A 23,925-nucleotide genomic window follows, 5' to 3' on the forward strand; every position below is an offset into this window, starting at 1 on the left:
ATGTTGAGCTATCGCCCAGCCAGGGCTGGATAAGGATGACGATCAAGTGATGAAGCAGTCACAGACTATCTATGCAGCTTCGCACATCTCCTTCCCATGTTCATTACTAGACTCTTCTCCCCGCAGAAGGTGAGGGGATTGGGATTTGGAAGTTCAAATGGGTGAGGCATATACTGGCCCTGTCTGTGGTCATTGTGGATGACCTGTGTTCTGTGACTTCCCCCTTCAGAGTTTTTTAGGACATGTGCTCATTCTTTTGGGAATGAGATAAGAAAAGTCCTCCTAGAAATCATAGACACAACTCAGAGCTGACATGTTCGGCACACCCTGGTGATTCTACCTATCACTCCACCAGAGACCCAGACCACACATGGCTACTTAATTAGGTGACCAAATATCCTGGTTTGCCCAGGATAGTCCCAGCGTACCCTTGTTATTCAGGCATAACTATTAATCTCATGATTTTCACTCTCAAAAGTGACCATATTTTGGCCAGGTGTGGGGGTGCGCGCCTGTAATTTCAACAATCCAGGAGGCTGAGGCAGGAGGATTGCGAGTTCAAAGCCAGCCTCAGCAACTTCGCAAGGCCCTAAGTAACTTGGTGAGAGCCTGTCTCTAAATAAAATATATAAAGGGCTGGACAATCCCCAAAAAACCAAAGGCCTAATGTTTTTCTCTGATATGTGGATGCTGATCCATGATGTGGGAGTGGGCAAGGGAAGAGTGGAGGAACTTTGGATTGGGCAGAGGGGTGTGAGGGGAGGGGAGGGTATCGGGGTGGGAAAGATGGTGGAATGAGATGAACTTTATGTACTCTATGTACATGTATGACTTCACAAATGGTGTGACTCTACGTCGTGTACAACTAGAGGAATGAGAAGTTGTGCTCCATTTGTGTACAATGAGTCAAAATGCATTCTGCTGTCATGTATAACCGATTAGAACAAATTTTTTAAAAAGGGCTGGAGGTGTGGCTCAGTGGTTTAGCACCCCTGGGTTCAATCCCTGGTACCCCTCCCCCAAAAAAGTGACCAAGTTTTGGCTGATAAAATATAAGTTCGTATTAGGCATCAAGGGCAGACTTCTCTCACACTGAGGTCAGATGCAATCTCAAAACCCTTCTCTACACAGTCTCATTTTTCAGTCACCAGTCAGGTATTGAAATCTACTTGCCACCTTTGATAGAAAAGGGAACATCAGTCTATCATTGGCCAGGCAATCTCAGGCATGCAGTGTTTTCTCTCTGAGTATTTCTTCAACAGACCCGTGTGAAAATAACATTACCTATAGCGCAGCGTGAGCATCCGAGAAACAACGCATGGAAAAGGGCTACAAAAAAATGGGGGTGCTTTTTTGATTATCCTAAGGGTGGAAACAGCTGGCCCAGTAGAGTCTCCGGGGTCTGGGAGTAGGAAACGGTGATCCTCCTTGGGAAAGGAGCTGCCTACTCCAGCAACTCCTCCCGGAGTTTAGCCCTCTCCTCCTCTCATCCTCCCTCCTTTAGAGACAGACAGCAAACCCCTCCAGCGCCCCACCCCTCAGATCAACTCCATCAAGAAGCAAGGCTTCTCTTTGTACTATAGCAAACACACGTCTCTTACTGACGATCCCCGGGGACCCTTGGCGGCAACACACGCACAGCTTTGAAGTTGCGAGTGTGTTTAATGCGCAAAGGCCCTGTCTTGGTTCAAGGACAGTATTTTAAGTCCCTGAGAAGACGAGAACAAAGTTTTGATCGCAGAAAGAAACAGATTCTTAACCGACTTGAATGATAAAATATCACAATCTCATCTGACGGTAGCAGCCAGCTCTGAAGAGGGCGTAAAGGAAGAAACAATTGATGGGGAAGCCGGATCTCTCTCCCAGCCAACACCGGATGCTGACCTCAGCTGCCGGGTACCCCTTCCCTGACTTAGAGTAGGTGCGGGACAAAGGATGCTGGGTGCAGGCTGCTGGGATGACACAGGAAGCAAACCCGACCAAGGCATGGAGGATCCCAGGACAAAGACTCCTGCCTGCAGTGAGCATCCCGGACACAGTCATATATGCCTGGAGACCATGGAGTCCCTCACCTGATCTAGAGTAATTGGTGAGGATACAACCATTTTCTCGCCTTTTTAAAGGCACTTAATTGTTTCATAAACAAACCATGAAATTTGTTGCAGTTCTAATGGGAGGCCAGGCGTCAAGATGGAAAATAAGACTCGGTCTTCTGGGAGGTTCTGGAGAACAGAAGAACCAGGCAGGTAGTGGCTCTTGAGTCTATGGTCTCCTGGTAGATTCTGGAAGGAATGAACTGGCTCAGACTCTGGAGAGAGAACAGACCAAGAGTCATCAAACCAGCTTCACCATCTGTGCTACAGGCAGAGTGACCCCACAGACCAAAAGACCAGACACAGGCCCCCTGGGAAGCGATGGTGTTCCCAGTGGTGCCCGTCACTTGGTCAGTGCCCCTGACTCTAAAGAGGTAAGGTCTACAGGCTGGGCTCATGAGCCAAGGGTAAAAGAAACCTTCAGAGGGGTCATCGGGGAGTTTGGGTCCCGCCCTCACCCTTGACTTTGAAAAATCAGGAATATGATCCCCTAAGTCTGCTGGGGCGGGGAAAGGTCAGGGCTATGGAGATGATTTCCTGTGAGCGGAGAGTATCTTAGTCACCTCTGTATCTTCTGAAGACAAGCACAGTGCCTGGCATGTACCAGGTCAATGATTTCAGTCCTGGGTCCCATTAGAACAACCCAGGATGCTCTATAAAGAATCCAGTGCCTTGGAGTCATTCCCAGAGCCTCTGAATTTACTGGGGACAGACTGAGGCGTAAGTGGTTTTTTAAATAATTACCCAGGTGATCTAAATAAAGACAAAACGGTGAACCGTTACACGAAGTTACCAGTGATCGGCAACTGAATGAGTGAATCACTGAATGAACTGGAGAATCAGAGGTGGTGCCAGTGTGTTCATTCACGGCGACTTTCCCTGTGGGACCACTGGTGCTGGCCACTGGCACAGGCTGGTACACAAGTCTTCTCCCGAGGCCAGTTACTCATCAGAAGTTTCTATAGTGAGATAAATATCAGCAAAGAGAAACTGTCGCTGAAAAGGTCTTCAAAAATCTAGTATAGCAAGTCTATTATCCTCTAGTTTCTGTTCAATTTTGGTTAGAGTGATTGTAGGCATAAGTATCCGTTTCATGTTCATAAAAAAACAAGAACTATAGACAGGATAGGCATAGTTAACCATGCTTCATAAATGACTAAAGTGACTTCTGCCCCTATCAAGATGATGTGGCATGTCCCAGGCCACCCAGTTCCCTTGAATGGAACCAAAAGCTCAATGCACTAGGTTGAGTTAATCTGGGAGCTGAGTGTATTACCATTTTCTAGTGCTATAACAAAATATGTGAGGCTTGATACTTTATAAAGAAAAGAGGTTTATTTAGTTAACCGTCTTGGAGACTGAAAAGACCAAGATCAGATGACTCCATTGTTCAGCCTCTGAGGACTCCTTTGGCTGTGTCACATCATAACAGATGGCATTTCGGTAGGAGCATGAGGTGCAACAGGAAGCCAGAGAATGGAAGGGGCCATCCTTTCTGAGCCCAGTGATCTAAAAACTTCCCAGGAGGCCTTGCCTCTCAAATATCCCGCCACTCTGAACATCCCCGGGCTGGGTCGGAGCTTCCAACACATGAACCCTTGGGGGGCACACTCGAACCTTGTCCAGCCCTCAGCACTGACGGTTAACAGGGAATCCAGTCTCTGCTCTGCCCTTATGTGCCCTGTCCCTCATTGTACATGGCCGGACAACACAATGGAGCGCCAATTAGGCAGCTGTGGAGCCCCAGAGGGCCCCATCTAGTTCACTGAGCGCAGCGATAATGATACGGAAATGCAGGAGCATCCGCCATTGTCTGTAGCCTGGCTTCTGTCAAGGCCGGGTGACCTCTGAAACCGCCTTGCAGAGTGATCACAAACTTCCTGGAGAGACTCCTGAGAGCCCTGCGCACCACAGACCCCGCGGATGGGACCGAGGCTGCTCTTCGTCCTTGTTCTCTTCCCTCGCTGCCCCTCTCCCTCTCTGGTTCGTGCCTGTGCACACACCCTCCTCACAATGCCATAATGTCTATGTAAATTGGATCTTTAATATCCTTCAGATAAATGGCTTCAGAAAGAACATGGATACAATAGTCTGTCTCTGAGTTAACATGATAGGCTCTGCCTCCCAAATTGGCTCAGAGAAATTAGCGGGAAGGAAGGTAGGATCAGACGAAATAATAAACCTGCTTACCTGCTCATTAATTTAATCTCCCCCCACCACCCTCTCTTCGCCTTGTGGTTTCTCTACCCATAAAATAACTAGATAACTTCCAAGTCCTAGATGAAAGAGAAACTAGGTCTGGAAGCTCTAAGATTAAAGGAGAATTTTTAGGATTAGTCTTTGATTTTCTCCTTTTTTCTCTCTCTTTCTCCTTCTCTCTTATTTTTTTTTTCTTTTTATCTCAAAAGTGACTGAGGAGGCTTCCCCCCTTCTGTTCTCCTATCTGCTGGGTGGGTGCGCCTCCCCTGGGACACAGAGGCCGAGCTCGCAGGCAGCCTCGGACCTGGGGCGGAGGTGTGATTTGGGGCTGCTCTCGCAGACACTCCACCCATCACACACTGATGTTGAGGTTATGAAGGGTGTAGGGAATTTCTCCTTATAGTGTGGGTGAGGCACCTCCTTGCAGATTCTTGGGCACCCTTTCTTGGTAGCTCTGGGCCTTAAAGGACCTGAGATGAGGTAGGGAAGGCTTCTGCAGAATTTTAGGAGATTTCAATGAGGCCATGACGCCTGCCCAATCATTGGAGTAAGACTGTGGACATCTCCAACGTGGCTGGATGGGGCACATTTCGACAAATTTCACAGAAGAACCCTTCCAAGAGCACCTTCTGCCCTTGACACAACAAGCAAAGATGAGATAGCCTGCCACTCTACATTGCTTTCAATTCAAAGACTTTGTCCCCAGACTTTTAACTGGCCTCTCAGGTCAGTGAGCCCCTGTCTGAGAGTGCTGAGTGACCAGGTCTTTATTCATTTCTCCTGTGCCAAGGGAATCTCTGGCAACCTCCCTACAGTCCAGCAGGAAGAATCCAAAAAGGTACATAGATACCTACATTCACGGGGGGGTAGGAGAAAACGCACGTTTTAAGACAAAAGGGAGTGCAGATCAGCAGCAGCAGCAGCAGCAGGTTCTCTTTGGTAGTCAGGAAACCTAGTGGGACAAGAGGAAGAAACGTTCACCAGAGTAGAAGATGGCTCGGAGGCTCACGCCAGGTGTCCTTAGAACGGCCCCCCCCATCCAACCGAAGTCCCTTCTTACAAGGTCATCAGCAGCCCACCCTCAGAGCAATCTTCTAAACAACAGGATCCTCCTCTCCAGGGCTCAGGCTGAGCACAGGCAACCAGCACGGAACATCAACGGCAGGAAAACGCCACGAAGGCTGTACGGGGCCATGAAATGGGCTGAGTCTCCCCCAGGCATCTCCAGGCCACCGAATACCAGTATCTACGAATTTCTAAATCCCTGCCACAAAGTTATCCTCATGACTGACCTGCCACAGGACCTTCCCTGCTATTCGCTTGCAAGTTCAGGGGCTTCACATTGGGAAGGAAAGTTACTCCAGTTTAGAACAGCAGCTCTCATGATTTGTGGTCTTAAGACCTTGTTTTAGTCAGCTATTTTGCTGCTGTGACTGAAAGATCGGACCAGAACAATCGTAGAGGAGGAAGAGTTTCTTTGAGGGCTCACCGTTTCAGAGGTCTTAGTCCATAGAAGGCTGGCTCCATTCCTCAGGGCTCGAGGTAACATCATGGCAGGAGAGGGTGGCAGAGGGAAGCAGCTTGCATTATGGTGATCAGGAAGCAAAGAGGGAGAGACTCCACTCTCCAGATAGAAAATTACCCCCAAAGCCACGCCCCAGTGCCCACCTCCTCCAGCCACACCCTACCACTTCAGTCACCATTCAGTTAGTCCCTATCAGGGGATTAATTCACTGATTGGGTTAAGACTCTCACAACCCAATCATTTCAACCTTCTTGCATTGTCTCACATGTGAGCTTTTGGGGGAACACCTCACATCCCAACCAAAACAGACCTCTTCACAGTCTTAAAATTATCAAGGTCCCAAAGAGCTTTTGCTATGTAGGTTATACCTATCCATATTTACCATACCAGAAACCAGAGCTGAAACTTTAAAATATTTATTTATTGTTTTAAATATAACAAGAAGAAATCCATTGCATTAATATATGAAATATGGGTTTTAATTTTTTTTTTCCAAAACAGAACAAAATTACAACAGTGGCTTTGTTTTACATTTTCACAAATTTCTTTAATATCTGCCTTAATAGAAAAACAGCTGGATTCTCGTAGCTACTTCAAGATACATTCTGTTGTGATATGCTGTTTTGTTAAAAGTATCTGAAGAAAATTAGCCTCATACAAATACGTAATTTAAAAAGGGAAGAGTATTTTAATACTTTCTTCTACAATCTACAAGCATTGTTGATGTTCATGGAAATCACATCAAGACTCAACAAATAGTGGTTTCTCAAAGGTTAGCTGCAGATTGGAATCAGAAACCTTTTCATATGCCATCACATTAAAATCCATTGATCGATCTCACTCTTTCAATGGAATTATACGTTATGAATCGATCATTTAGAAATCTTGGTTCACTGAGTTATGCAGATCTTGCAAATGCTGATGTATTTCATGACACAATACTGGAAAATCACACTTGTTAACATCACCTATGATCACACAAGGAAAGTCTCTGAACAATAGGAAGTTCACAGTGTAAGCGCCGCTGGGATTCAGGCTCCAGTGCAAAAGGTGTGGCTGCAGCCCCCTGGATGGCGGAGATGTTCTCTGAGTAGCCCTGGACACAATCTGGCCGAGACTGGGAAATGGGGAGCTGGAAATCAGGAAAGCCCTGCAGGAATGCTGATGAAATTCGCAGGGAAGCCATCATCGGGGGTGTCCTTGAACAAACTGGCAGTCCATCTGGGGAACCTACGGCACTCACCAGGAAGCTTCCTTCGGGAGCGCTGCCCACAGAGAAGCGCTACACCACACAGGGGAGTTCCCCGGGAGGCCTGCGACAGGGAGATGGCAGGTTGCTGGGGATGAGTCCCCATTATCAGACGGTATACGAGCTGTTGGAGATTAACTTCATAATTTAGTGTTTAGAGATTAGTTAGTGGTACCATGACTCAATTTAGAGAGATGTTAATATAGCCAGCAATGGACACAGGAAGTGTTGAGCCTCTGGTTTGGTGGAGGGTGACAGCGTCACTTGTTCAGAGGGTAGTTGTATCTCCTTAAGTAAAAAGAATGTCACAATGCTACACAGAAGTTCAAGGACGTGCAGAGGCTGAGCAGGCAAAGGGGTGGACTGTCAGCTATCAAATGATCCTGCTCAGCCTAGAGCCACTTCTCTCCTGCTGGATCCTGGAGCATTTCTTCCTTACCAGGTGGAGGTTTCAGCAGTAGACGACACTGGGAGGAGGCTGTCCCAAGGAAGAAGGAAAAGGCTTTACTTCCTGATTCCAGTGAGCTTCTCCGCAGGCTCCTCTGGAGCATGGCAGCCAGCGGCACACAGGACGTTGAACGGTGACGTTCACTGTGGTTCTGACGTCTCACGTTAGGTGCTGCCCGCTGCTATAGCACCTCTCCTGGGGCAGCCTCCAGAACCACAGAGAAGACTCTTGGGGAGCTGTGTGGTGCCCACAGTTGTTGGCCTTCCAGAACGTTCAACTGTCCCTCACAACAGCTTCTGGCAAGTTCCATTGACGCTACACAACAGTTTCCTGCCTGCCAAACTTGATCCACCAACTTGAATGGGCTCTGTCCCAAACAAAGTAACTCCTCCACATTCAGTGGGCTGCGTAGACATCTGCTCCAGTGACTCTGAATCCCAGCCTAAAGGAGATAGTCCTCTCCCAAGTTTTTCCCTTCTTTGGGTACTCCTTACTGTGAGAGTATTCTTTATTCGCTTCTAGTCTCATAAATAGTTCCTTCTTTATATTAAATCTTCCCTATTCACATTGCTAGGTAGTTTCCTCTCTCCTGACTAGACCATGACTGACATAGTCTGAGTGCAAAAGTGCCCAAACTCTAATATACTTTAAAATATGAATCTTACCAGTGATGACCAATGCTGTCAATTGCAAAAGCTCAGTACCTTACTTTTATCATATGATTTCCTTTTGTCCCCATTCCATTTTTGTCCTCCATTCATCTGCAAGAAAAAGTGTTCCAAATACCCAAACCTGGACAGTCATCATTTGCCTGTCAGTCATTCTTTCAAGTAAAGGGCATCTTATGAAGAAAGTGATCCTGGTTCACACGTCTGCTTTTCCTCAAGACAAACAAATGTACTATAAATTATTTTTTATATACTTCCCATTTTATTGCACAGTATCAAATGGACAAGTACACAAAGGCCAAGACTTAACAAAATTAACATTTTTTACTTGCCTCCTCAAGGTATTCTCAAGTGGAATTTTTGCCCTGCAAATGCATTCTAGTAAGGGATATCATATTTAGTTGTACAGTTTGAGGCCACTAACTTGATTTAGGCTAAGTTTCCAGAAATTTTACCCGCTATTCACTTTGCACTATCAGTCTAAAAGTTAGCACAGCAAAAAAAAAAAAAAAAAAAAAAAAGACAAAAAACATCATGAAAATGGTTTTGATCTCATTGACCTGTAAAGAATCTAGGGAACTAGCCATCCATGAGTGACCCTTTGAGAGCTGCTGGCCTTGAGGTGAAGAAGATATGCTTTGGAATTAACACAGTATGTCTGAATCTGAACACTGCCAATCTTTAGCTAGGTGACCCTGGACAATTTATTCACTCCTCCATATCTTGATTTCCTCATATGTAAAAGAGGAGGGACAAGATTACCTCCCTCACAGGGATGCGTAAGAATTAAATGAGATATGGTACGAGAATATAGCATATTGTAAGTTCTCAGTAAAGGGAAGAATATGGAAGAGTGAAAAATGTGGGGTCCACTTCATAGTGGGGGCAAAAGGAAATCATATGGTAAAAGTAAGGTACTGAGCTATAGTGGATAAACCTGAGGCTGGGGTTCTTCCCCCATCCACAGATGTTCTTGGAGAAGTTGACACGTTGGTGAAGAAAACAAGTTCCCAGGGCGGCCTGGTAAGTGCCTCACCCACTCCCTAGTGCTCTTTCAAAGGTACCCACAGACGGTCTGGATATATATCTTAAGAGAATTTCTCTTCACCTCTCAATAAGGACAGCCACCATGTGAGAGCGAATGACTGAGATATGGGTCTGATTAACATGAGACCTCTAACTAAAGTGCTTTGTGTTGTCATTCAAGATGGAGTCAAGACAACAGATTAGTTTTACTGAAGTTTCTCCTCTCTTGTTCTATGGTATTTTTTCCAGAAATACAGGAGACACAGATCTTCTCTCAGAGAAGTTGGTGCAGAAAAATCTGCAATACAAGGTATCTCTATCCATTTTCTATTGCTATAACAAAGTACCTGAGACAAGATAATTTGTAATGAATAGAAGTTTATTTTGCTCATGTTTCCAGAGGCAGAAAATCTAAGAGTATGACTCCAGCACCTCCTTGGCATCTAATAGACCTTCTTGCTGCATCATAACATAGCAGAGGGCATTACATTGTGAGGCAGAGCAAGCGTGCTAGCTCAGGTCTCTCTTCCTCTTCTTATAGGGTCACCAATGCTGTCATGGAACCCCACCCTCATGACCTCATCTAATTCTAATTACTTCCCAAAGGCCCCACCTCCAACTGGCATTCATACATGACTGTGGGGATAAAGTTTCCAACATATGAACTTTTAGGGGATACATTCAAACCTTAGCACAAAGCAAAGTCCAGGAATTGCTTCTATATTCAGCTGTGCTCAGGCCTTAGATTTTAACACTACTTTATTATTGTTGGCAAGCTTACCCTCAGCTAGCCAGGTTGTTCCCAGTTCCTCTGATGTACTTCCAGCCTTCCAAGAAAAAGGACACCGAAAGTTCTTGTTGTCAACTAATCCCCTTTAACAACCACAATGGGTGGCATTTGTTAAGAACTTGCTCCATTTAAGCATATGCTAAGTGCAACACTTATATACTTCATTTCATTCTCAAAACCACTATATCAGACAAATACAATTTGAGCCAATTTTGAAGATAAAGAAATTGAGTCTCAGGGAAGTTAAGAAATGCACAACTTGTAAATATCAAATTGTGTGTGTACCTGACAATGGAATATTACTCAGCCATGAAGAAGAACAAAATCATGCCATTTACCAGTAAATGGATGGAACTGGAGACTATCGTGTTAACTGAAAAAAGCCAATCCCGAGGAAACAAAGCCCAAATGTTCTCTCTGATATGCATATGCTAACACACAATAAGGCAGGGGGCTGGAATAGGAGTTCATTGATTAGACAACAGGGAATGAAGAGAAGGTAGAGAGGATGGGAATGGGAAAGACAGTAGAATGAACTGGACATGACTTTCCTGTGTTCATCTGTGAAAACACGACCAGTGAACTCCACCTCATATACAACCACAGGAATGGGAAGTCATACTTCATGTATGTATAATATGTCAAAAGGCACTCTACTGTCCTGTGTAACTAAAAAGAACAAATAAATTTTTTTTAAAAATAACTGTGTGTGTATCCAAACCCAGAGCTACTTGCTGGCACTACTTGTCTCCCTTCCTCTTACTACAAGTGAATTTTCACAGGAGGTGAGTGAATTTGCTCCTTGTTTATTTTTGTAATGTGGCTCACAATTCTTCTTGCTAGTTTCTCTGGCTTCCATACCCTGCCAGGGTTGAGTGGTTTCTTTCAATGGGAAAAGTTCCTTATGAAGGACAGCCCTCTGTATATTCCTCAAATCAACTCTTCCTCCAAATGTCCCCTGAATTCCTGTTCTCTTCTCATTGCTTCCATGACTTCAGCCTGCTCCCTGATAAGCCACCTCCTGCTGCTGCCACCAGAGCCTTCACAGACACGTCTTTTCCATGTGCAGACTTCCCGGGCCTCCCATCTGCCGCTGGGGACAGGCGGTGTTCTCCAGCATGGTGCTCTAAGTTCGTCACTCACTCCCCAGTCGACTTCTCCACATCCGTGTCTTCCCCTCCCTCCTTGTCCTGTTGCCTATGCTTCAGAATCCTGACTGGCCTCTATGACCTCCACACCGGAGACTGTGTCTTGATTCTCCTCCTGTCCCCAGTGACTGATGCCATTCTTGGTACATAGTAGCTGTTCAGATCACGTGACCGAAGACGTGTGGGATGAATAGTGCACATAAAATTTTCAACAGCAGTTTCCTTCTTTCTCCTTGAACCCTGCCTATTGCACATTTCCTAAATGCTAGCTTCTAGACGTTTTGGATTCACTTCATCAGTGTCCTGAACACCCTATTTCCAGATCTTCACAGCAAGGGCCCGCCAGTCTTCTTCAGCCCTTCCAGCTTCCCTAGGGAGTGGATAGCCACAGTTTCTGTCACCAGGATTAGCTCCCAAGGGCTCTTGCCCACACTACACATTTCCCTGTTTCAGAAAACCTCCAGGTTCTCCTGTGCTAGGATCATAGGAGGTCTGATTTGTGGAATGATTGTGGCTTGCAGAGACATGTTTAGGTAGCCCTAGGATGGCGGCTGGTGTTGGGTCAAGAGGTGGCGCATAATTAGTGTTAACAAGGCGTGATCTACTTTTGCCTGATTAGTTAATGTCTCCTCTGCGCTAGTGGTCAACAGATGTTCCTCATTCTTGATTGGTACCATGGCTACCATGGTGCATGCTCCAACTGTGCTACTTAATCCTAAGATGATTGGCTGCCTTAGGGTATATAAGAGATTCTCTTCGCCTGGGAGGAGATCGTGGATGGCAGAACGCAGCTCACGGATTGCAGAACGCGGAGATCGCAGGACAGGGAACTAAGAACAAACCTCTAGGTCGCAGGTTGCAGATTGCAGCATGGAGGACTAAGGATGCACAACTAAGAAGAAGCAGCAGACCTCTAAGAAATAGCCTCTTTGATAAGCATAGCCTCTCTGAAAGAGTAGCATCTCTAAAATTAAGCAAAGTCTCTCTTCCTCTCAAAGCTTCTCTTCCTCTAAAACTAAAAGTAAGCAAAGCCTCTCTTCCTCTATAAACTAGCAAACAAGCAAACAAGCAAGGAAGTAGTCCAGATAAAGATAATAGAAGTAGTTCAGTTCCAGTCCAGCTCCGATAAATCACCGCGGGATTGTTGCTGCAGGCGGCAACAGTGGCTCTCAAATTCTCTGCATTTGACCTCTCCTCCAATCCTCCCTCTTCACAAAGAGGCTACTCTCTGAGCTATCATCTCTTTGAAGGCAGCTTGAACACAGTGACATCACAACCTAATCCACTCCAACGCCTCGGGCCCCAGCCAGGCTGGCAGCCCTCCCAGATCCACTTGGCTCTTTTGCTTGGGGTTGCACAGTGAGAAGATGCAGCGGGTATTGCCGTAACACGAGGCTGAGTCAAGCAGCAGAGAGGTGGAAAGGAGGGCAGGTGTGCTTCTCACTGGCCTCATATCATCTCCTCAGGGACTGGCTTTAGGGCAACATAACATGCCGCTCTACTGACCCTTCACAATCTAGAATGCTTGTCTGTCAACAAGTTAGCACTAAGGAACACAGACCTGTGGTAACCCAGGTCGGGGATGGCAAGGGGGACACCAGAGATATCAAAGGCTAATTCCCGACTAGTAACTGTACTATCTCAAGAATCACTCCAGACATGACTCACGGAGCGTGGCAGAGCGAGAGCAGGCACTGAGGGGGCTTGCCTGAGCAGACAAAGGCGTGCACCCTGTCTGAGTCGTAGAGCGCGCAGGTGGCGGGTCAGGCTGTAAATGCTCACAGCTTTTTGATTCTCTTCTGATAGGCAGCGTTATCAGGTCTCACTGACCCCGACACAGCCTTAGAACACCCTGCACACAGCCCTGGAGGGGAGCGCTGGCAGTCATTGTGAGTTCCAACCTGGGGTTCAACCTGTTCACAGTCCTTCAACGCACAGCAGTAAGAACAGAAAGGCAGGGGAGAGTTCGGAAGCGGCCTCCAGTGGGGAATAAGGCAAGTGTCCAGATGCACTGGGAGGTGAAGGAACAGATAAAACAGATCACTGCTTCTTTCACCCCCCAAGAACTTGGTACATTTGCCAACCAAACCCTTTCAGCTGTTTATCTAATGTAATTGGTTGTGATTTCACTTGGCTATAAGTCCTTTGAAAGTTAGAAGTGTCTTACGTTTCCTCCTATCCCTGGCATTTAGCACAATATCACTATCAAAAGACAAATGCCAAGAAATATGTGTTGAATGAACGAGGGAAGGAATAAATGAACAAATGAATAATTGAGAGTCCTGGAAAAAAAAATCATAATATAACTGACAGAAATGGAAGATCAGAAAGGAGGGCTAGGACAGGGTGATGAGATGAGGAAGCTAATGTAAAAAATGAAGAAACAGGTTTCATATCAACATGAGAAAAAAAGTAGAGACCAAGAGCATCAAAAGATGAACTCTGCTCCACCAGGAGATGAGGCTGGTGACGGCGAAGAGCTACCGATCACCTCGTGTTCATCCCGCGCAACCTCGCTGTACCCTGATAACCCAGGAGTGACGGCCACCAACCTCATGGTGCAGGTGAGAGAGTCAATTCAGAGTGGTTACTTAACTTCTCCAAATGATAAAGCTGATAAACTGCAGAGACAGGCCTTAAAAGCCAGACTCTCCACGTTCCAGAACCACAGTGCACTTACCACCTCTAAACTGCACACTTCCGGGCCCTGACTCCTCCTCACCCTGGGGCCATGTTTAGGTGGCCTCCTCCCTTGGGTTTCCTCTTAGAGCAGCCCACTCCCAGGTGGAGAAGTCACTGGAAGACCTTTTCTGGACTCGATGCTGGTCTCTCTGCCCATTCCTGAGGAAATGAGGGTGGTTTCTCCCCAGGCAGGATTAGACCTCCATGTACCCTGAGGCCTGCTGTTCAGATACTTCCTCAGCCTCTTCATTAGGTATTTTCCAGGGTGGAAAAGGTTTGACCCTGCCTTGCTCTGGGGAGGGAACCTCTGTGTCTACATGATCAACCCCCAATAAAAACTAGACACCAAGTTTCACGTGAGTTTTTCTGGCTGGCAAAGCTTGTGCCACGCATTGTTGCTAGAAGAATTAATTGCCATCTGCATGACTCCTTTGGGAGGGGACAGCCACAGACCTGGGCGGGAAGTTCTCCTGGACTCAGCCTCTGCACCTGACCTGCTGCTGATGACCTCAACTGTTCCCGTTTGTTGGAATAATTCCTAACGGTGAGCAGACATTCTGCTGAGCTCTGCAAGTCCTTCCAGTGAACTGTGGAACCTCAGAGTCCTGAGAACCCCTGAGCAGCAGTCCTCCTGACCCTGCTGCTCCTGTCTGCTCCTACTGTCTACCTCCTTTTACTTCAGATCTGGGCCTGGCTCTCCACACGTTCTCTTGCACCTACCCCTTGGTTTCTCTGCCTCCAACCAAGTTCACCTTGTCCAGGCAAACACGGCCGACCTCAAGAACCATGCCAGTCACGTCCAGGGTCAGTCTGGATTCCAGAGAACCCAACCCCAGTCCGAGCACTCAGCTCTTCCCTCCCCAGGGAAGGCAGAGAGTGGTCCCCCAAAAGCTGAACCACAGTTTGGAAGAGATGACCTAGACACCATCAAGGGAAGCAGGTGAGAGAGTAACCACATGATCTTTAAACTTCTTTCAGTCCCTAAAGCGCCGATGTCTAGATATATTCATTTGCTTTGGATGCTTTGAGTCTGAAGCAATGGTAGAATTTCCAAGAGGAAGTGTTCTCCCGAACGCTCACAGAGAGGGCTGGGTAGACAGATGTGGGTGGCAGAACCTTCTCAGGAGTCAAGAGGCAAACAGGGGCCTCAGACTGCAAGCAGAGACTCGGGAGTCCAGAAAACCACGTAGCTGGCCTGCTTTGACTGGAACAGCTCTGGATTCCCAGAACTTGCTGGGGAAGGCTCCCCTTTCATCCCTGCCAACTTCTCTTCCCCACCTAGCACCAAAGGGCCTCGCCTCCAAGTCACAATTATGAAAGCTATGCGAGGATGCTAATTGCTGTATCTGACCTCCCTTCAGATAACAAGGGAATCGCTCTCCCTAATTAGCCCTGCCGCTGGTAGACCAGCAAAGCCAAATGTTTATTATGGGATGAATGCACTTACTGTAAATTTTGACATATGCTGTGGAAAGATGTTGGATAAATAAGACTTCAGAGGCCCGGGTTGTTTAAATAATGAATACCCACTGCCGTGGGTGAGAAGGGTGGAGGGGAGCCGGCAAACCAAGGAGCAAAGGATCCGGGGACAGTGCTCGGAGCCTCGGAACAGATTCAGCAATCAGGAGGGAACTGGAGGGAGGCAGTCTGGGGGTGCAGGCAGGAAGGCTACGGGGAAAGGAGAGGAAGAGGGCTGGCAGGTCCCCATCTCACTCACTGGGTCCTCTGCACCTGTTCCTGTTTCCATGCAAAAAATGCATGTCCATCTCCTCACCCACTCAGCCCCATTCACAGTCCCCTGGGAAGCAATGACAAAAGGTTCATGAAAGAGTCAGAGGAAGAGTCAGGAGAAAGCGCCACATGCCTCCCCCAGGTCTTGAAGCCCGGTCTATCTGGACAGTCTTCACTTATTGTTGATGGTGTCTTGCTTCTTCCCAAGAAAGAAGGGAGTATATGGGAGACTGATCTGGTGTCTGGGCCAAGAAATGTGGAGGAAACCAACCGTTCCATCCACTCAGGGATCCCAAGCCCACGAGGTTCTGAAGCGTTTAGGAAGAGAGAACGCTGATTTGACACAGTTCCACTTACTCCCCGTAGGCCTCCACCTGGTAGGGCAGACCACACGGTATGAAAGACAGCCGCACCTGGATTGAGAAAGACCCCACACCCTAGCCATGGCGCTCAGGCCCAGAGGGCTGATCCACAGGCAGATCTCACAAAGATTGATGTTTCTTTCAGTTCCTTGGGTTCCATCCGATCAAGGAGACAGGCATCCTTTCATCTTAGTGAACGAGGGTGTGTTGAGCAAGTGTACATGGAAATCAAGGAAGCGAGGGACTCCCAGGAACGGTGTGAACAGCCAGGCCCTGCAGAGACCATGCCTGTTTCAGGACATGGCCCAGCCCTGGGCCTCCATTTCAGTCTTGGTCCTTTGCAACTGGGTGGCTACTACTATTTGTCTTCAGAACAGACTAGGGTGTGCTTAAGTAGCAAGCAAGCCCACATCTCAGTGTCTCACAAACCATCAGGATCCACATCCCAGCTGGGGCAGCAATGACCTCCATTCCCCTCGGTCACTCCCATCTCAGCTTTGGAATTTGTCAAAGTGGGGAAGAGACAACCAGAGGGCCATCTGCTGACTTTTCTGTGCTCGGGACTAGAAATGACACCTGAGCTGTTCACATCCCATCGCCAGGACCTGGCCACAGGGCTCCACCTTCGTGCTAGAGGGCTGGGACACACAGAGGGACACTTGGGAGCGCAGCAGGTGGGGGGCAACAGAGTGGAGCCTGCTGTGGCCCAGTTCCCATCCCTGCACAGCACACAGGCAGGCGGGGACCCACAGGGTGTCAGGCCTGGACAGCCCCTCACCTCACCGGGCACACGGAGAAAGGGAGGCACGGGGTTTGTGATGGGCTGGGGTCGCAGGGCTCCTGCCAGCTGCTCCGCGGCCGTCCCCCGCGGTCCTGCCCCTCCAACGCTCTTCCCCTCGGCCTCTCCTGGTTTGTTCACCGGCTCCGGCTCCCTTGTAATTTTTATTTCATTATTCTCCTCCTCTCCTTAGGAGAAACTTCCAAATGTCATTCTTTCTTTCGTTTTTCACCTCCACGGGGCCCTCCCCGGGCAGGCTCTTGGTGGCCACGGGCTCTTTCTCCTCCTCCTACGGAGCACGCTGACCTTTTCCTCTTCTCCGCAGGACAAAGCCGGGCCTGGCGCGCTCCTGACGGGAATTGGCTCCGGAAGTCCCGGTAATTGCTCGCTCCTTATTACCCAGCCTGAGCGCCTGGCCAGGGCGGCCCTCCCTGCCCGCTCACTTGCCGCACTCAGCTGCACACGGGCTGCTAACGAGGTGACCAATTAACAAGCGCTAAATAACCCCAAAAGGGTGTTTTGCTCCCTGACCTGATTTCCAGCCCCTTTGTTCCTCCTTGGGAATCTCTCCTCGGTGACAGGGCCACAATGGGGACTGTTCCCAACCCTGACCCCGTGAGAAGCCTACCCACGCAAGCAAGCCAACGTCACAAGACCCCATTACCCAACTCCTTTGCATTAGGGACATGGGAGCCAAAAGGATTCCTGCCTCTCGGGAATAATAATAAAGCACCCCGCGATGCTGAGTGCTTGCCATGTGTTATATAACCCTCCTGAAACCTCCCATTCACCCTTTTATTCAAAGGGATATGAACCGGCCGTTTCTGATGTGTTGAATGCTATGCAGGGTAGGTAGTCTTGACCTTGGACTTTGGCAAAAGGGACCCTCATGCTCTGGACATCTTCCTGGGACCTTTTAAGTCCCTCTCTGGTGCCTGGTACCTGCTGGAGCTGTCCATGCTGGCCAGTTCGGGAATCCTGAGCTTCACATGAACCCTATCCCTGTTTCTCCCCACCCCACCTCCAAGCATGCACACACACGAACACACACAGACACTCCCACACACACACACTCGCTCCCAGGGCAACCAGATTCCCGGAGGCAACTCACACCTATGGAATCTCTCCCCGGAGTATGGAGCCAGGAGCAGGCTGCTTCCTCCAGCTGTGGCAGTATTCTTTCAGGGGGTCCCAAAAAATACGGACACCAGCTGAGGAGCTGACCCCAGGTAACTTAAACTGTTTATACGGACAGAGGCTCCACAAAACGTCTTCCTGGGACTTCATACACCTTACAGATGACCTTGACACTCAAGATGGTAGTGAGAGAAAAGACACTGGCCACAGCAGTCACGGTCACCAGTAAGAATCAAATGAGGACCAGAAAGGCCTGGAAGGCATGGGACTCCTCAATGGGACACCTGACCTGCTGTGTGAGGAAAGCACTGACTTCAGTCCCAGGCACAAAGGATTCCCACAGGAGTCCTGCCTGAAGGGGTACTGCTAGCGGAATTAGGGAGATGAGTCTTGCCTCCCTCAAGTACCATCTTAATGTAGGACTTCCCCCATCTACTTGGGCTAAAGGAGGAAGACTCGCCTAGAAGCTGGGGGTTGGTAGTCACGAGACAGTGTTAGTAGTAAGTGAGAAATATTCAGCATAAACTGACTTAAGAAAAATAACTGGGGCATGGGAGTTAAAGCAATTAATTGGCTCTTAAGAAGCCTAGGAGTTTGTCTTCAGGCATGGCTGGATCCAGGTGCTCACATGATATTCTCAAGAATCAATTCCTTCTTTCTCCTTACTATTCTTTTTAATTAAGTTGTAGAATAATTTAGTATAGTGATATGTACAGATCTTAAATGCATGGTTCAGTGAATCTCTCTACATAAAATTACCACAGATCAAGATGGAGAATTTCCACATCCCATACATCTTCTTTGGCACCACCATGATCATCAAGCCCTTAAGGGTAGCTTGTGTTACTCTCATATGGCTGAGTCAAGATCACAGCCATGAAATGTATGCTTCCTGTATGTAACAAGACTTTATTCTTTTCATTGCTGTGTAGTATTCCATTATATGAATATACCACAGATTATTACTGATGAACACAATGACTTTGTTTCCAATTGTAGCTATGTTAAACAAAGTACCTATGAGCATATTTGCTTATTTATTTTGGTAGATGAAAGCCACTGGTTTCTATATGACATGTCTACCCAGGAGTAGAGATGCCAGAAAATAGAGTGTGTACACACACACACACACACACACACACACACACACACACATATACACACTTAGTCTTAGTGGTACTTCCAAAGAGTTTCCCAAAGTAGTTATCCCAACTTATACCCCTACCTGCATTTTTAATTAGATTGCCTGCCTTTCTTTTACTTATTGACTTGTAGTGTGTTATTTAAATATTCTGAATATTAAGGTTCCTTTTGAGATAGATAAGCGGTAACTACCTTGCCCAGTCTAGCTAGCTGCTTCTCTCTCTTAATGGTGTCTTTATGAACAAAAGTTCTTCACTTAATAAAATCCAACTTAACATTATTGCATGCTTAGTTCTGTGTTTGTGTGTGCATATATATCCTGCTGAAGGAAACATAGACTATCCCAAAGTCATGAATATATTCATGTAGAAACTTGATTGTTTTAGTTTATGTGTTTAGATCAATTTTTGTGAATGGTGTGAGTTAGAGGTGAAGGTTCACTTTCCCCGCATGAATACGTGGTTAACCCAGCACCATCTGTTGAAAAGCTCATCATCGCCTCTTCTGAACCTGCTGGAGCATCAGCTGCGAATCAGGTGATTGTACAGGTGTCTCCACGCTTCCCTCCCCTTTACCAGCCACTGGTGTCTTTACTCCATGTGGTGACAAGGTAGTCTGTTGTGGCCCCCAGTGTAGATCTTACCAGCTTAGCAGCCTCCGTGAAGAGAAAGCCTCTCTCCCTCCCACAGTCCAGCACCGCACCCAGTTTTCCTTACTAACCCTTGGATCAACCATCATGGCCAAGTGCTGATCTGCCAACGTGTGACCTCATGTGCATCCCTGAGGTGGGATGGAGGCTGGGGAGAGGAAACCCACCCACACCTCTGGACTGGGCTAGGGAAGGTGTGAATGTTCAAGAGAAACTTGGGATGCTGTTACCAAAAGAAAGGGCTACGGAAGAGAAAGGGCAAACAAGACAGAGCAGCTTAGAGACCGCAGGCTGGGCTGTAGCTGGCGGCAGCACACTAGCCCAGCGCGCGCCCGCGCTGAGTCCCATCCCCAGCACACCCATCCCCCCAGACAGTAGAGATTCCTGAGAACTGGAAGCCCTCGACCTTTCAAGCTGTCATTCTCCTGCACTGACTCACTGCGGTGCACCCGTGGGCACAGGGTGCTCGGAGGGGAAGTGCCGCAGGTGGTACGGAGCTGCTCTGACCCTCGGAACGCCCCCACCTTATGACAGGTGGGATTAAGGAAGCCTGAGAAGTGATCCAGCATGACCAGACGTCTGTCTTGGGCTATCAAGGGATCCCTGGCCCACGCTGGGTGGGTCCCTCCAAGTTGCCACCGTCAGCCTGCACAAGGATGGCAGGTCTGTAGAGTGCGCACCATGCCTCATTTCACCAGGTGTGATTTCCAATGAGACATCGCTCCACTGGGGACTAATGACACGGGAGAGTCGAGCAGGAAGGCTGTGATTTCCAATATGCACCAGCCAGTCATTACTAGCAGGAAATGGATTTTTGCAGGATAATCAAAGCCAAATCCCACACTTTCCCCACTCTTAAGAGCCCCCTCACCAGCCACCACCACACACAGGGTGCCCTCAGGCACCCTGATCCCTGAGTCCTCAGCAAACCAGAGTCCAAGCCAGGCTCCCAGCCACGCCCTCTCCCCTCCCAGGGGATGAGACGCCCTCCTCTCCTGGGACACCTGCATTCCCGCGCAGGAAGTCTGGGGCCATAGAGGAGGACAGGGAGGCAGGAGGGGTGAGGTCACAGGAGGGAGGTCTTCACCTGGTGGAGAGTGGAGGAGAAAGCAAGCAACAATGTCAGAGGTTTAATCAACCTTCGAAGACTTCACAGTGTTTGGACAGAAGTGTGTGAATAATATTCATTTGGATTGGCACCTGTGCACACCACTGAAAGGAAAATAGCATTTTGTCGCAGTTGTGATGAGGAGCAAGCAGTCCGGGGAGACAGGCCGCGCATCTCCTGGAAGCTGTGAAGGTGGGTTTATTTTTTTTTCCCTTTTGTTTCCGGCTCAGTGTGACCCTGTGACTCCTTGAAAATCCAGTGGCTCAGAGTGAATGCCTGACATTCCTTTTTCTGCTTCTCCAGACAGAGAAGGAACAAGCAAATATCTAGCAAGGGCATCCAGCCAGGATAGATATGAAGAGCCAGGTTTCTGGCTTGGACCAGTGGTGGCCTTGGACAAGTGGGATCAAGCCTCTGGGTGCAATATGCACTGGACTTGCCTGTCCTTCTGTCCACACTCCCAGGAGGAGAGGTGACCCTGGAAGTCTAGAGGGTTATCTGGAGGTGACACATTTCTGAAAGAAGCCTGAGGTTGCTATTAACTAATCAGACGGTTGCACTGACTGGGGCTCAGTAGGGGCAGCAGGGGCTCGGTGGCTCCGTGAAGTTCACTCCCTTACTTCACCTGTCTCTCGTCCCCGTTTCTCTCCTACCCAGGACAGTCGGGTACCAAGGGGAAAGAAGAGTCTCCACACCCCAACGCAAGGCACAGTAGAGGGTTGGGAATTGCCAACTTTTGCTCTGGGTTCCTGGCCCAGCTCCAAAGGCACAGTGGATTCTGACAATGTGGTCATGGCGCCCCTACACCACTAGTCCCATCCCCCAGGGTCACTTCTCATCCTTTAGAAATTCGGAGCCTCCTTTGCCACGATGCTGCCTTGAAGAGAAGTCCCAGTCCAAGAGTCTCAGGAGCTCCAGGTGGGCCCAGCTTGCCCTGATTCTCTGGAGTCTTCACACCTTCTCCAGAGTGCTGTCCCTCCTCCTTCCTGGGGTGTCCCTGCTCCACCCCGCCGGCTCTTCCAGCCCCACGGCCCTGTTACAAGCCTTCCCCTGCACCCCCCTCTGCTCCTGCCCGCGCTCCTCCTTCCATTATTCTTCTTTTACCCTCCCTTCCCTTCTCTCCGTCCCTCTCCTCTTCCCACCCCAGCTCTGCACTGCTTTCTTCCCTGCCTGTTATGGTTGGGATGTGAGGTGCCCCCCAAAAGCTCACGTGTGGGACAATGCAAGAAGGCTCAGAGGAGAAATGACTGGCTTGTGAGAGTCTCAACCCAGTCAGTGAATTAACCCCCTGACAGGGACTAACTGAGTGTGACCGAGGTGGCAGGGTGTGGCTGGAGGAGGTGGGCACTGGGGCGTGGCTTTGGTGTAAATTTTGTATCTCTAGAGTGGAGACCCTGCTTCCTGATCAGCATGTGAGCTGCTTCCCTCTGCCACACTCCTCCGCCATGATGTTCAGCCTCATTTCGATCCCCCTGGAATGGAGTCAGCCTTCTGTGGACTAAGACCTCTGAAGCCGTGAGCCCTGAGTATAAATTCTTCCTCTTCTACAGTTGTGCTGGTCGGGTCATTGAGTCACAGCAGCGAAAAAGCTGACCTAAACTCTGCCCTTGCCTCCCCTTTTCATCCTTCAAGACAACCAAAGTGTCTCCAGGGAGCAACTGGGGCTCCTCCCAGTCCCTCTTCAGCAACTCTGGTGTTGGGCTATCCCTGGAGAGGCCCTAAACACATGTTCCATTTATTTTTATGCATTTTTTATTTTATATATTTATATATAAAATATATATTTATATATTATCAGTGTGGAGATGGACAGTTCAGTGGAGAAGAATAGAGACCAGAAATAAGCCAAATACACAAACAATTCAGCCAGTGACAGAGGTGGCATTCAAATCAATAGCAGGAAAGAAAGACTCGATCGATGGCATGAGGGTAATCATTGAACTCTGAGCTCTCCAGGGTCGCAGCCTCGGGCTACATGTGGCTGTGTGCACTTGGAATGCAGCCAGTCCCAAATTCACACTGGATTAAACAGGTGATATGAAAAAGAAATCAAGAAACTCACCAATAATTTTTATAACAATTATATGATGAAATGATATTTTGGGTAGAGTGGATTAAAAAGATGTTGTTATGATTATTTCCACCTGTTTCTTCTTACTTTTTAAAATGCAATCAATAGAAAATGTTAAGGTACATGTGTGACTCACCTTCTATTTCTACTGGATATTGCTAGTCAGACCATTAATAAAAAGGTATAATTGGATCCTTATCTCATACCTTCTACTGAAAATAGCATTCAAATAGATCAAGTCTTTTAATGTAAAATATGATACCCTGGAATAAAACACGGATTATTTATTTTACTCAATGAGCCAGGAGTAGAAAACCTACAGAGTCATGTCAAAACTCAAAAACTTTTTTTAAAAAGATTGATAAATTTTATGATATATAAAGTAAAATTGTCTGTACACAAGAAAACTTGACTATCAAAAGACCATAAGTGTCACAGGAAAAATAACTGCCATATTACAAAAACTTAAACTTCTTAAAATAAGAAAAGCTCTTACAGGCTGGGGTTGTGGCTCAGTGGTAGAGCACTCGCCTAGCACACATGAGACACTGGGTTCCATCCTCAGCATAAAAGTAAATAAATAAAATAATGGCATTGTGTCCATCTACAACCAAAAAAATATTTTAAAAAAAGAAAAGCTCTTACATACCAGAATTTATTTTTTTTAAAAGATGGACAACTCCAGAGAGTTGGCAAAGGATGTAAACTAACTATTCAAAAAGAGACATTAATAATCATCAATGCACATATAAAAATGCCCACCTTCACAATGAAAGCCATGAAAACTTAAAAACTACACCAGTTCCTTCCAGCAGATAGATAAACATTGAAAGATCAGAGAGGCAGAAAGGAGTCCTTTCATGGTGGGCTCTTGTTATCTCTTTAAAGGGCCACTTAGGCAATAACTGTCAGAAATATAAGTGCCTATATCTTTTGACCCAAGAGTTTCACTTCTAGGAGTTTTAGCTACAAATCTTATATAAATACAAGAATTTATTTAAAAATAAATTTTTACACATTTATTTATGTACAAGATGACATAAATAAATGTGTAAGAATGGCCAATCCACTACAATAGCAAATGCCCACCAACCAACCAACCTGGAAGCAACTTAAAT

Source organism: Sciurus vulgaris, assembly GCF_902686455.1.
Source record: "Sciurus vulgaris genome assembly, chromosome: 11".
NCBI lineage: Eukaryota > Metazoa > Chordata > Mammalia > Rodentia > Sciuridae > Sciurus > Sciurus vulgaris.